Raw genomic sequence first — 14,252 nt, forward strand, 5'->3', positions numbered from 1 at the left:
AAGATCACAGGCTTCATTAAAGTGGCTCAGGTTATTTGTTCACCTCGTCTGGTGCTGCAGCACTGAAAGTTCATTTCCAGCCCCTTTATTCATCTTGCTCAATATCCCTGGATAGAGCACTGACTTGCCCTTTTGTCCTCTCTTCCCAGTACTGCAGCTCCTGCCAATTCAGAGCACACTCTAATTCCTGCCATTTCAGAACAGATGCTGGTCCATCTATTTCTGTATCCCAGCTCCTGCCATTCCAGGGCAAATTGTTGGGCCGCTGGGTGTCGTTTGCTGCTTCTGACAGTGACCAACAGCTCAGAAAAAAGGCAACTTTCCAATCTGGTAATGTACCTGACTGCTTGAATAATGTCTCCTGGTGTACAAATCAGCTATGCCATGCTAATGCTCTGCTGGAATCCCAGCCTTTCCATGCTTGTGTCAGTCTCAGCATCCAACAGCTCGTGTATCTTTTCATGTGACCAAGCCATTCAGTTAAAGGCTGGGTACGAGCCTCATAAAGCCTTTTCCATTTGTTAAAGCTAAGTGGCCTTTGGTTGCCTTCATCATTTGCTTCTGCACCTCTGCTTCGCAAGGGCTCGCAGGTTACTGCTCATCAGCTCCTGAAGCCAAGGAGAAACAAAAACACGTCAGCAGCTCTGAGTTATGGTCAACCAGACCTGGTCCCAGAGCAAAACTAAATGAGTGGACCTTGCTCCTGGCTTAGAGTGCCAGGCTCAGCATTCATTTACCTTCCAAACGTGCTGCATTTCCTCTGCTGTGAGGGTTTCTCAGAAACAAGCAGGTGTGTTGAGATGTATGTATTAGAGGAGCTGAGCATGCCTGGTAACTGGTTTCCATCACCCCAGCACATTAGTTATAGTAGGACCCCACTGCACAACAGAAACCCCTATAGGCTGACCAGACAAGATGAAGTACAGAAGGGAAACACCAGAAGACCCGGGGCAATAAACAAGAGTATTGGTGCCCAGGCTGGTGTTTGGGGTGATCCAGGCCCATTTTGTGCACAACACCCCAGAAATGGAAAGGCAGAGTCAGTTGTGAGCTGAGAGGGAGGAAGGAAGCTCAGAGGCTTAACTCAGGAGTGAAGAGGCCCAGATTTCCTCCCCTGCTTCATCCTTCCTGTGCAACACCTGACTGTACATCAGGCTCAAGTCCATGCTTCAGTCCATATTCCTCTGTGTTCAGCACATGGCTCCTGGCTGTAATCCCATGGACCTGAGCCAGGGAAGTCTGGGCACACATCTCTTTTCCATAAGCATCCTCTCACCTTTAGGGTGAACGAACTCCACTGGTCCATCCCCTCCTACATCCTCCCTTGTGGAGGCAGCCTGGGGCAAGGAAGTCTGTCTCTGGGAGCAGCCACAGTGGTCAGTGGGATGAAGGTGGTCTGTGAGATGCCAGCATGAAAGAGGCATCTCCCAACAGCATGTTCCTGAAGCTAGGCATGGGAATGGGACACAGCTCTGGAACAGCATTCCTATGGCCTCTGGCAAATGCTGGCCAGCATCAAGAGGGGAGGATACTCTGTAAGGGGAAGGATTAGAAAGATAGGAAACCAGAAATAAGCAGTGAGCTCAGCTCTTGTGGATGCTGCTCTTCCTCAGGCTGACGGATGGGCTTCAGTTTAATGCAAAGGTGATATTGATCCCTTGCTGTTTGGTTACAATGTGTGATGGAGCTGCCCTCTGCCCTGTAGATGTGCCGTAGCACCTCTTCTCTTTCTCCCAATCCTCATCAAACTACTTTAATGATTCTTTTATTGACAACACTGAGTCTTAATGAGGAGGACTGCCACACACTTCATTAAGGCTGCAGAAGGGACACTTCCTATAACCAGCTAGGACCAAGGGCTGCCAGCAAGGCTGAGGGAGAAGCATGGAGTTGAGGGAAGATCCGTGGTTCTCTAGAGGAGGAAAAGCTCCTTGTCTGCTCCTAAGAGAGAACAAGGATTTAGGACCAAAGTCCACATGACGTGAGAAGCAGTGGATGGAGGAAGGAGAGATCAGTCCTGGAGAAGAGTCTTGATGGGCACAAAGGACATAATGTGAGCTCCTTGACTGGTTTCTGGTCAGGATGCAGATGAGAGATGGAAAGATGCTGGGGGGCTACTGCCTGAATTTAAGCTTGATTTTATTACCCAGTGTAATGATAACACAGCATGTCTGCACTGTGTGGAAGGCAGCGTGTGTCAGGCACCCATGAACAGTAAGGAAGTGCTGGTTTGGGTCTGCCCAAGCAGCGTTGGGCAGATCCAGGCTCAGCTGAGAGCCACTTCAGAGTCATCTATGTAGATATCCATCACATTATTGCACTTGATGATCCTGAGGTTTCATGGACAGGTCAGTGACATCCCAGATTAAAACTGGACCAGCCATTCTGTGAGGTTTCCTTCCCTCTGGAAAAGAATCTCCTACCTAAAACCACCACAAAAGAGAGATTTGGACTCAAGGGTCTGGATTCAGAAGAGGCTCGGAGATGATGTTCTAATGTAGCCCTGCTCCTGCATTAACATCCATAAATCTCCATCCATCACACAGTTCTATTTCAATTATTGAGCCAATTTCCAGACACTTTTATGATGTATTGTTTGATTTTATTAACTGGAGTGAAGGTTTAAACTCACTGAATTCCCATAGTAATCTTGCCCTGTAACCCTACCCACCTTATCAAATCTTGCTTAATGAAATGCAGGCATCTGTCTTAATGGCTTTCAAACTATGCTATGTAGACTGACCCAGATGTTAGTTCATAAATAGGCATATTTGGAGGTGTTAAACAGGGCAGCTGGAGACAGAAGGAGGTCCCTGAAGTGATCTTTTCTCTTATGAAGAAATCAGTGAGATGGGAGAAATTACTATAAATCTTCAGGAAGAGAAATGAGAGCCAGAGGCCTGGGGGATGGAGGCTCAGCTCTGCAGGATGGAGGCTCAGCTCTGCAGGATGGAGGCTCAGCTCTGCAGGATGGAGGCTCAGCTCTGCAGGCAGCACAGCAATAGATCTGGTCCAAAATAACCAGTTTAAGACCAAAATACTCATCTGAAGTATTCTGCCTGGGGACCTTGGTTGTTCTTCTGGGTGCAAGGAGGAATTTGGGTGTTTCAGGTGACAAGGATCCTTTGTCAGGCTGCTTTCCCCATGGTACTCGACCTGTCTTGGTGAAGAGAATGTGGAAGTGATTAGCTGGGGTTCTGGGATTATGGCCGATGTAATATGCTATGGAATAATAATTGCAAGTTGAAACACGTTCTGGTCCAGGTCATTGAGGGCATTTCATTGTTGAAGGAGAGGAAAAAATAAGGTATCTTTAGAAAAAAAAAGATCTTGGAGGGGAAGGAAGAAATCCCATGATTTGTTCCATGGGGAAAATAGCAAACAGAAAGGCAGACAGCGTCGGGAGCAGGCCTGCAATGCGATGGACACAACACCAGGGGCTGACTGCAAGTGCTCACTGCCTGGCTGCTCCTCCAGAGCTGGATGGGAAATAAGCCGTGATTTTTGTCCCTCCAGGTTTCCCTACTTTGGTAAAGGCCCCTATGCTGAGTGATGCTTCCAGCCACAAGGAAGCACCTGCAGTCCTGCACATCTGACCTGTGTCCTGCTGAATGGCCATGGCTGAAATCACACAGCAGATCTCAGGAAAACGAACTGGGTTCCCCATGGCAGAGAACAGCAACCAGACCAGAGAAGCAGCATCCTCTGCTGCAATAGGACAATCTAGATCAAAGTTACAGCTTACTGTCTGCATCCAGCCTACTCCAGTGGTTCGGTCAAAGTCTGTAGAAGAGCTTGAAACCAAACCCGGATCTCCTAAAGACAGCTTCAGTGCATCACTCCTACAGCAGGGCTTCCTCTCTTTCATCCCCTCAGCACTGCCAAACAGATCCAGGCTGGCAGCAACCGTGCCCCTCTGCTGCCTCTGTTTCAGCTTGGAAAGGGACAGTGGTGACTTGTGTGAGAAGTTTAGCCTTTCTTTTAGGTCACTGGTTGCTATAACCAACAGTGAGGGGTTCTTTGCCCCACAGAGCTTTAGCTGAGTGCCCGCTTATCCCACTAAGTCTCTCCTCTCTCCATGTTTATCTCTTCTGCTGTAATTACCTGCTGCTTTGCATTGCACTTCTCTCAACTCTCAGGTCCCTACTTTCAACCTCCTCTCCTAGCCCAGAGCAAAGGGAGCTTATTCAAGGTGAAAGAGAGGGCAGTGTGTGGGGAAGTGCCCTTCATCGGGAGGGATGGCTGTGGTGCTGCTCTGCTGCCCCATTCTCTCTCACTCTTCATTTGCATGGCTTTGGGGGATGCACACATTAAAGGCTATGGAGATGTAATCCACCAGGATTACAAGGGTTTACAATTTCAAATCAAAGCATTACAAAGGTCAGATACCCAACCCAGAGCAAGCTGATCTGGGATTCCAGCTGATGCCTTTTCTTCCTCACCTCCTCCTGAACCAACTGATCTCTTAGTCATGGCTCTGCTTCCTCTGTCTACAGCACTCACAGTAATCACTCTTGTGGTGCCTAAACAATGGATCTCTTACACTGAGCTGGGCTCCAGGGGCTCCTGAGCTGGTATGCAAACTCTTATTCTTTGTACCGTGATAGCTTTGTTGAATCCTTTCATAGTGCAGATTTCTGCTGGGATAGGCAAGCGGGCTAAGAGATGCCCCAGAGAGCTTACAGCCGATGCATAAGGCAGGAGACAAGAGAGGAAGACAAAGAGGTAGGACCTTAAGGGGTGCAGGGTTGAGAGGCTAGTGGCAAATTCAGCTGGATGCACTGGTCCCCAGCCTGTCTGGCTCCCTGGAAGCATCCCTGACTTCTCACGACACAAAATACCCTTTATGTATCCTGGCTTCTAGTTCCTGAGTCTGTTCCCCTCGTTTCAACTCTCCCTGTCACAGGTCACATTCCTCTGGTCAGGCAAATCCTGTCACTCCCTCATGGTGGTTCAATCATAATCGTGACCGTTCTTTCCTCTGCACCATACATGTCAAAACACCTCCAGTTCTCACACCTGCTGCTGGGAGAAGAAGCCTGGATAAACTACCTGCCACTTGAACCTGCAGAAGCTAATGCAGGGAGAGGATGCTCACTTTCCCTGCTCCACCTGAGCTCCCACAGAAAATCATGGAAGGACGTGGAACTGAACCAAGTTCATCTCAGATCCCAGTGAATGCTTTAGTTACAAGGCTTCCCCTCCTGTGGGGCGCTGCTCTGGTTCCCAGCCGCCTGCCCTTATCACCACAAGTGCTTTCCCCTCCCAGTTTATCTCCTTTCATCCTGCCTAGTCCCCAGCTCCCAGCTCTCCTCTGTCTTCCACCAAACGATTGGAGAATCACGTCTGAGGAGAGAGCAGCGCCCGGGTCCTGTGTCACTTTTATTTACCTTCATTGCACTGCCTTCCATTGCTTAACAGAATAGTTTTATACCAGAGAAAATTGGAAGCTAAGTAGTTGCCTGTCAGGTAGTGTCTGTCGCCTGTGTGAGAAGCTGACATCGTAGTCAGCTACCCTGTCAGCCATCTCCGTGCTGAGCATCAGCCCTGGCCCCAGAGTCCTCCTCCTCATGCTCTTTTCTCTGTGCCGGTATTTGGACCAGTGGCACTGGTACCACCACACGCTGCAGCTTCACGTACACCCGTTTGCACTGCACACGTGGCAAAACAAGATGAAACTGCTGAGATACAGGTAAAGGAGGTGCAGTTTCTCAGTCGGGGATTAAGGACACCCCCACCTCCAGAGCAACATCCCCGGCTTTCAGGAATGCCAAGGGGACTTTCAGCTCCAAATATGTAGAAGAAAGAGACTTTGAAGGAAATCAAAAGATCATTTTGCATCAAGGCAGACTAGGAGTAAGAGTGTGTTTGGCATGAGAGAGACGTGGACTAGATGCAAAGCCTGTTTTGGAAGGGTGGAAAGGGAAGGGAAGGCTATTTTGATGGATCCATAAAAGTACTGTGTTTCATAATGAGTTTAATACACAAATTCCCTTCCCTAGGAAGAAGAATTGCTTAATAAACACGAGTGAATTATCTTTCTTCCCCCTCCTTCCTCTCTCCTTTTCTCCTCTTTCTCTACCACCTCCTCAGAGTCCCCTGGAATTGCCAGTCGAGATTACAAGGTGTCAAAGGGACTGAAATGAATTTTGCCACTCGGCTGCTCATAAACTTGGTGCCCTGGCTTCTTCTATTACAGCACCATAGCCTCTACCTTTAAATATCAGCCACCCACAGAAGCAACCTGACTGTACATCGGCAGCAGGAGAGGTTTCCATGGTGACAGGATGCAGGTCACAACCTCTGTAAATGTAATCAGAGCACTGGGACTGGTGTGTGGAGACAGGTTTAATTTCTCCGTTAGCAGGAGCTCTGTGGTCCAACATGTACATAAGCTCCTCACGTTGACAGACAACCTGTTATCTTCAGGATGGCACTGCCTATTGCCAGTCCTCCCGTGCACTTGCCATCTCACCTTCATTTCTAAGCACTAACAGTGATTCCACTTAGGATCCAGCATAGCTCAGCCTTCACTGCTCTGCACTTTGCAAAAGCCTCATCTTATTTCAGCTGCCCACTGCCTTTTCCCACTTCTGCTCCCTATCCCACACTGCTTGTGCAGGTGGAAGCTGGAGGCAGAGCTTAGTCCCTTCAGCTCCACATCTATCAGGTCTCTCATTCCTCCTCTGTCTGGATACACAGGTATTGCATTGTAATGTGCCTGTCTCCACAGTGCCTACATGCCAAATGCAATACAGCAGAACAGTGTTCCTCGATGCTGGCCGGGAGTCAGACAACTCTTCAGTCGGGCAGGAGCATTCCTTATGAAGCGTCTTGCAGAGCAGCTTTATAGGGAATGCACTCAGGGGCTTTTGCTGAGTATGTGGAAGATTTACAAAAGGGCACGTGCTGTTATTTCTATAGGGTCTGGGCTGAGGTTATACTCCAAGAGACACAGAATTTCTGGCTATTTATGGCATATAAAGAAGCCAAATGTTTACTGACTGTGCTGTATGTTGCGTATTTCCAACAGTTCTTAGCTTTATGCTTATCCTTAATTTGGCCATACATCCATCTCGCATTACAAGCCTCAGTTGATCTGCTTTTAAGATGCATAAGAACTGAATAGTTCCCATCTTCAAAGGAAAACAGCAGCTGCGTGTGCCAAACTGTTTCAGTGATGCCCAGTGTTTAATTACCGGCTTCTTCTCTCTTATGAAGTTAAACCAAGAATATTTTAGGCCCAGCTTGTAATAGCGTTGGAGATCTGCATGTTCTGAGTCAACAGTTTGCACAGATGACTTTGGAAGTCAAACAGCAATTACTGCTTTCTCTCCTGTGTATTTGTGCATTTACAGTGAAGTTAAAAGCTTCTCTTCAGTAGCAGCCACATGCATTCAGCCTTGGTCCCTGAGCACCATCAGACCCACAGAGCAGCACAACAGTGGCAATTTTGACAGATACTGGAAAAGAAGAGTTAAAGGATTTGATCCTTCAGAATCCACCCAACACTGCCCATCAGCCATAGCTTTATAGCTCTTCGTTTCAGATTAACTTTCACATGTGGCCAAGCCCATGTTTGTCTGGGCAGCTAACGTGGGTCCCCTGAAGCTACACCTCTGGATTTCTGGCTATGAGAATGCTTTGGAAGTATTCAAGATTGAATATGAACAAGTGTCTTAACCATTGGCTTACTCTGCCCTTACCTCGGCAGCAGGTACCAGCCGATGCTTCGGTCCTTTCACCTTGGAATGCTGTGCCAGCCTTTTCCAAGTGTGCTCCTGAGGGAATCTGCTGAGCACATTCACACAAGTGCTCTTTGAGAGGAACTAATCGATTGCTAAAGACAAAGCTCAGGAGCAGGAATCTTTCAGCCTGTCATCTCTATTATCCTTTTTGCTTCATCTCCCTCCACACTGTGCATGGACAGAGCATGGAAGCTCTGCCGGGATGTGTGCACCTGAGCCGTTACCCTGTCTAATTGTGCACAGCAGATTTAGCAGCTCAGAGCAGCGGGCCTGGGTTGTTCATCTCTCATGTGGATTGCTCTGTGCACACCTAGGTGTTGATGGAAAGAGGCACGCATGCTTGGGACAAACGTTAACCCAAAAGAGTGAGGAACGAGGCTTTCCGGGTGCCTGGCTTGGAAAAGCCTTTTGAAAGTAAGGAGGGTGCAATAGAAGTGGCTAAGGTTGGGCGAGGGGAGGCTTTTTTCCACCTTTGATCTTCGGATTGTCCTGTTCAGCTGAGTGGAATACAAAGCAAGGGTGTCTCAGAGCTCACACTTCACCTCAGCACTGCAATCGACGGGAGAAGCATTGAGCGAGACCGACAGACTGTCACTGGCAAAATGAACTGTCACCTCCCATTTTTCAGAGGCGCGCTGGGATGAATTGCGGCTTTGAACCATGTGGCCCGTTGCTGATTGAGTTCCGCTGTCTTAGAACCCCACTGAACAAGGCAAGTTCATTTCAGGCTGACGTCCCACTGCTTATCAATGCTGGAGCCGGTAACATTAACCGCTTCGGAGCTGATTTCCCCTTTGCTTCCCCTCCTACCGCCACCTTCCCAGCTTTGTACCTGGAAAGGTCAGTGAAGACATCTCACAAAGCACCAAGTAACATCCCTGTGGCCTAGGGAAGGCTTAACAGAGGTGCTGTCCTTAAACAGTGCTGCCCTCAGAGACCTCTGTTCCGGTTGCCAATCTCTAGCAGACATCTGTCCCCATCATAAAGAGCCAAGCAGAACGTGCTGTGCAGTTCAGCACAATTCAGTGTGCTTGGCAGGCTCCGAAGCTGGGGGAACCCAAGTCCTGCAGTGACAGCTGTGTAGGAAATCAGGATTGAGATGAATTGGAATGGCTGTGGGAGAAGGCTGGTAATGGAAAGGTAGCGATGCTCAGGGTCACACACAGATCCCTTGAAGAGCTGTGGGAGACCAAGTGTGTTAAAATACCACAGACACTGTGAGCCAAAACCACTTTCCTGGTGTGTGTGTCCCCTGTTTGATCCAAACAGTATCTCAGCATCCAGCCAGCCTGTGGTGTTCATTCCAGTCCTGCTGACACCAGTTAGCTGTGTCTGGTGCTGCTCTTTCTGTCTCTTCATCCCCTCAAGAAGCAGCCTTACTTGCTTGGCCTTTCTTCTCACCCAGAATTCACATAAACCTGCCCTTCCTTTGCTTTCACATCATCCTGATATCACTTCCCTCCTTTCAGATCTCTCCCTCTACAATTACATATCTGTTTCCAAGCCAACACTTTGGCCCTACAGAGCCAATATTACCTGTGTCTTCAGCATCCCTCTTGAAGACCGTTTGTTTCCTCCAAAGTTGCTCCTCATCAGTTGTGTGTCTGTATTTTCACCACTTGTCTCATGTCTTAGAGCAGCTCAGGGTGAAGTTCCGAGGTCTGTAATTGTTAGTATACACATGAAACTTGGTTTAGGATGGAGAAGCCCTGAATCAGCCCTTCCAGGGCAAGATGTTGGAGGACAGGAATTACTGTCCTCACTGTGTTCTCAGGAAAGGTGGACGCACATAGCAGTCATACTGGAGGCCTTTTGCTCATGTAAATCAGGTTCACCCCACACTGAGTAACCCAGCTGGTGATCAGGTACAATACACTTGGATTAATCTCTCTTGTAATTCTATTGGTATCTGGAGAAAAATCTGTGCTTTTCAAAGCATCATCTCCTACTGTTACTACCCGCACCAACAACTCTAACACAGTATCTCATCAGAGACTTCCTAAGCTGTTCCTAGCCTGATTCCAGCCTTAGGAGCACTATTTTTCCTCGGAATACTTTGTATTTTGTGTCCCAGGCATTCGGGTAAGTGTGCGGAGCTGCAACAAGAGATGGATGGGCCACTGACAAAAGGGGCAGGAGAATTAGTTCCAATGGAAATAATTTAAGGAAAGCTTTATTCAAGATGTCCAGGAGTGGGAAGCTCTGGGCCTGTGTCTCACCTTCCCACAGACTGAACAAGCAGATGAAATATTAGCACTTTCCACATGTTAACACTACAGGATATCATCCATCTTCCTCACCAGTGGGAAGTGTTCGCTAGCACAGGTCTTTATGAAGCTGATTGCTATATTCCCATATGCCAATCAGAGCTTAGAAACTGATTTTGCACGTTAGGAAAAGGGACTGTGAATGTGGGGAGGCAGCCCTCAGGCTAGCAGCTCCCTCCCAGGCTGTCCTTAAAATACACAGCTGTGCATTACCTCAACTGGCTTGAGAAATGGCACAATATTCCCTCAATCCTCAGTGAAGGAGCTGCAGGGGCAGAGCGGCTGTGGGAGATGCAAAGCTACATCAGCTGAGCACATGTAGCTTCATATCTGGGCCAGAGAGTTGAAGTGTGCTGCTTAGGAAGGAAGTCATGATGTTCCATTGGGACATTGTTGGCTGCCAAAGCCTTTCCACTTTAGTCTGTGCGAGTGGGCTTGGAGAGAAGTGATGGTGGTGAGCACCTGACAGTGGTACCCAGTGGTGCAAGACTCGTGTTTTAGAAAGGAAAAGCTCCCGTCAGAAATCCTTCCTTCCAACAGGAGATTTGTTTCTATCAGCAGAGAGGGAGAATCTTTCCACCAGTACTCAGAATCTGAGACAGGATAAAAACCTATTACACAGCACTCTGACTGCAGCAAAAGGTTTTCCCTTGTTGTAGGATCTGACAACACATGTATGTCTGTCCATTACACAGGGCTAAGGTGGAAGGCTTGATATAAAAGATGTTCCAGCACTCACTGGCAACCAGGCAACCCCGCAGTGTCAGCTTTAACAGCTTCCTGGGAGCTGTGGGAGCATCACCCATCAATTCATGGGTCATGCTGCTTGTCCCCTAACTCAGGAGCACTTCAATCCTGGAAAGCTCCAGATTGGCCATCCTTGCCCTCAGACAACCTTTGCTGGAGATAAGAGCTTCATCCTTTGGGTTTTCAGTACCTTTTCCAATCCCAGCAGTGAAAGCAGTCTGAACACACACAGAGCAAGATCTAATCCATAGTTTCAGAAAGGCAGAAGCTTATGGGGACCCTTCATTTGGAGGAATAGCCACATCCCTGTTTCAGTCATAAAGCTGCAGTGAGTAAAGGGAGTGAGAGCAGAATCCAGCCACTGGGCAGCAGCTCTACTCCATTGCAGCTGGCTGAATATTTAAAACATGCAGACTCCTTCCATCCATCTTTCCTCAAATAACCCAATCCTCAGGTTTCTGCTGAAGCTCCCTGCTCATGAGGGACAGTTTGACTGATACAGCAATGGATAAAAGGGTTTTCCATGCTTTAAGTATTTATTCCTAATGCTACCAGAAAGTGCTTTTTTAAAGGCCAGCCCTGGGAGGCAAGATGCTTTAATATGAATCTTCCCTCCTCTATCCAGGAAGAGCCTGCAGGATCAATGCTTGTAACGATCCTTCACAGAAATTAATGCCACTGTGCAAGGGCTTGTCTACACATGAGTTATCCCAGAGAGGCTTTCTGCTTCAAATCTGCACCTTACTTCAATGCAGAGTAAGTTTCACATTGAGACAAAAGCTCTCTTTGTACGATCAGCACATCCTTAGGGGAACGATTAGTTAAACTTCAAAAGCTCGTGGGTGTTTTCCGACCATGTCCAGTGCCCACAGGAAGCTGTAAGAGAATTAAACTGACTTTAATGGTCACTGGTCCGAGCTGTAGGAAAGTAAAATTGATAAGCAAGGATAGAAGAAAATGGAAAAGTAATTTCTCATCTTATAACTAGAGCTCAATCCGTGTTGTGAAGTTGAGGCTGTAAATAGCACCAGGTCTAAGTGTTCCCACAGGTAGGGATGTGTGCGTGTGTCTAACAGACATCTCCAGCTCTTATCTCCAGCAAAGGTTGTCTGAGGGCAAGGATGGCCAATCTGGAGCTTTCCAGGATTGAAGTGCTCCTGAGTTAGGGGACAAGCAGCATGACCCATGAATTGATGGGTGATGCTCCCACAGTTCCCAGCAAAGGAAAGGAGAGCTGAACAGGGTGAAAGGAAGGGTTTGGGGTGTTTCAGCTTCCTGCAAATGCACAGTTTCAGTGGGACAGATAAACATGCAGCAAACAGAACAGAGACTGTCATCCTCCACTGAAGCGTGAAGAAAATCTGTGTCTGAGGCTTCCGCAAAGCTTAGTGTGTTACAGAATGAACTTGGCTGTTGTTTTAATTAAGCTCCCGTCGAGGCCTGATCCATACTGAGATTATAGGACATGTGACGAAGAGGATTGCCATTTTACTGATGGAAATTACCCTGAAACAATGACCAGCATGAAGACACTGCAATGAAATCCAACCCTGGCTCTGAACTTGCCCAAAAGGCCTTCGTGTATTTATCATTTAGTAAATGAAACAGCCCAAATTGCCGGATCAGAGCTTGGGAGAAACGTTATTAAACCTTGGATCAGGTCAAATACAGCCATGTGAGCCATCACATGGTGTGCAGGGGGTGTGATGTCATCAATCTGGGTGGCAGATGTCACAGGCAGGAGCATCATTAGTCTCTGCAGGGCTGTGTGATGCATGGTGACACCATGGCTGAGAGGGGCGTGATTGATATTTGGTGCATGGAGCCATATGAAAGATCTCGTGTGCAAATAACAGTTTTATAAATGCCTTTCTCATTCTATATGCAGACAGGGCCCTGGAAGGAATCTAGGAGATTGAATTAAGCTTTTAACCCTCTAGGCTCTCCTGTCATTTATTGTTAGGGAATTAATAGGAACGCGGGAATGCAGATGGCCTGCCTGTCAATTCCAAGAGGTGATTTTTCTGATCTTCACAGACATTTCCAGCATCTTTCATTAAACACTCATGTACCAATTTGTCATTTTAACTGGGCAGGAAAGAAACTCACGTTGAACTCCTTAGCTCAGGTGCTGTAAGTTAAATTCAGAAGCAGAAAGCCTTGCTTTGTTACATCTGCCAGGCAGGCTTAGGGCTGATGAACAGCCTTCGATATGTGTTTAGGTGGGTAGAGGGGCTCCAATAGGATGCTCTAGGCCTCTTCTCTTTGCAATCACAATAAAAAGAGATTTGACAGGAATGAGAGAAGCCTTATACAGATCCATTGAGATCCCAGAACAAGTGACAACTTAGAAACAGTGTTTTCAAAGGGAGATAGAGAAAAAAAGATAAGAATACAGTGCCTGATTCAACTCTTGCTACTTTCTGGGGTGTTCCATCAGCCCAAGGATGATGCATGTGGCACACCATGGCTACCCTACTTATGGGACTGATACAGAGCAGCTAAAGTCACCCTGATGGGCTCAGGAGCTGCGTGTGGAAAAGTGTGAGATCCCAAGATTCCCATTTGTGGCTTTTTAACCCCAGCAGCTCATCTCCAGCCTAACGTGCTCAGGGCACTGAGAGCTGGCGGAGCAAAGAGAAGTCTGCCCGGTGGAAATGATCAGCTGAGCTGGAAAAACCTCAAGCAGGTTGACTTCATTATGTGCTCATTAAGAAATGTGTAGCTGTAGTTTGTTCCTGTGTGTGTGAGCTCTGGCTGTCAGAAACCCTGACAGATGGACAGACAGACTGAATTATAGGCGCAGAGTATAGACTGGGCAGGATCTCCCATTAACGCTTATTGGGGATTGTCATCACTTCAAGCTGAATGGGCTCCAGATGTTGAAAGCCTTGTAGGGAAGCCTTGAAGGTGAAGGTTAGAGGCTTGTGATTTTGCGTGTGTTGTATGAGCTGCCGCCATTCCCTTTGATTTATTATTGTTTAAGTCAACAAGATTTGGTAGTAGGGAAAGAACTGAGAGCAGCACATGGGTGAGGGTGCCTGGCTCTGAGCTGCTGAAGGAATTGCTCTGCTTTTATTACCTGGGTGTGAGAGAAACATTAAGCAAAGGACTGTTGAAAGTTTCACTGGCAAACGCAGTGCCTTGATATTGTCTGCTTTTTACAACAGTTTCTGTTGCATTATTTGTGCTTATGTACATTTTAATGCACTTATTTCAAGGGCACGGTTGTGGAAACACAGGGGATGGAGCTGTATCAACCCATCTCTCCATCAAACGTGGGAACAGTTGCTTCAGCCAGACATCAGCTTTCCTTAGACTTGAAAATGCCCAGTGATGGGGATCCCGCAGTCCCCTCAGGCAGTGCACGCTGGGGCTGCACCATCCTTACTGTCAGAAAGTTTTCCCTAATGCCTAATCTAAGGCTCCCTTGGTGCAGTTTAAACTCATTACCCCTTGTCAAATACTCCGTGAACATGGAGCATGGTTT

The sequence above is a fragment of the Melopsittacus undulatus genome, chromosome 17 (genome assembly GCF_012275295.1).
Source record: "Melopsittacus undulatus isolate bMelUnd1 chromosome 17, bMelUnd1.mat.Z, whole genome shotgun sequence".
Lineage (NCBI taxonomy): Eukaryota > Metazoa > Chordata > Aves > Psittaciformes > Psittaculidae > Melopsittacus > Melopsittacus undulatus.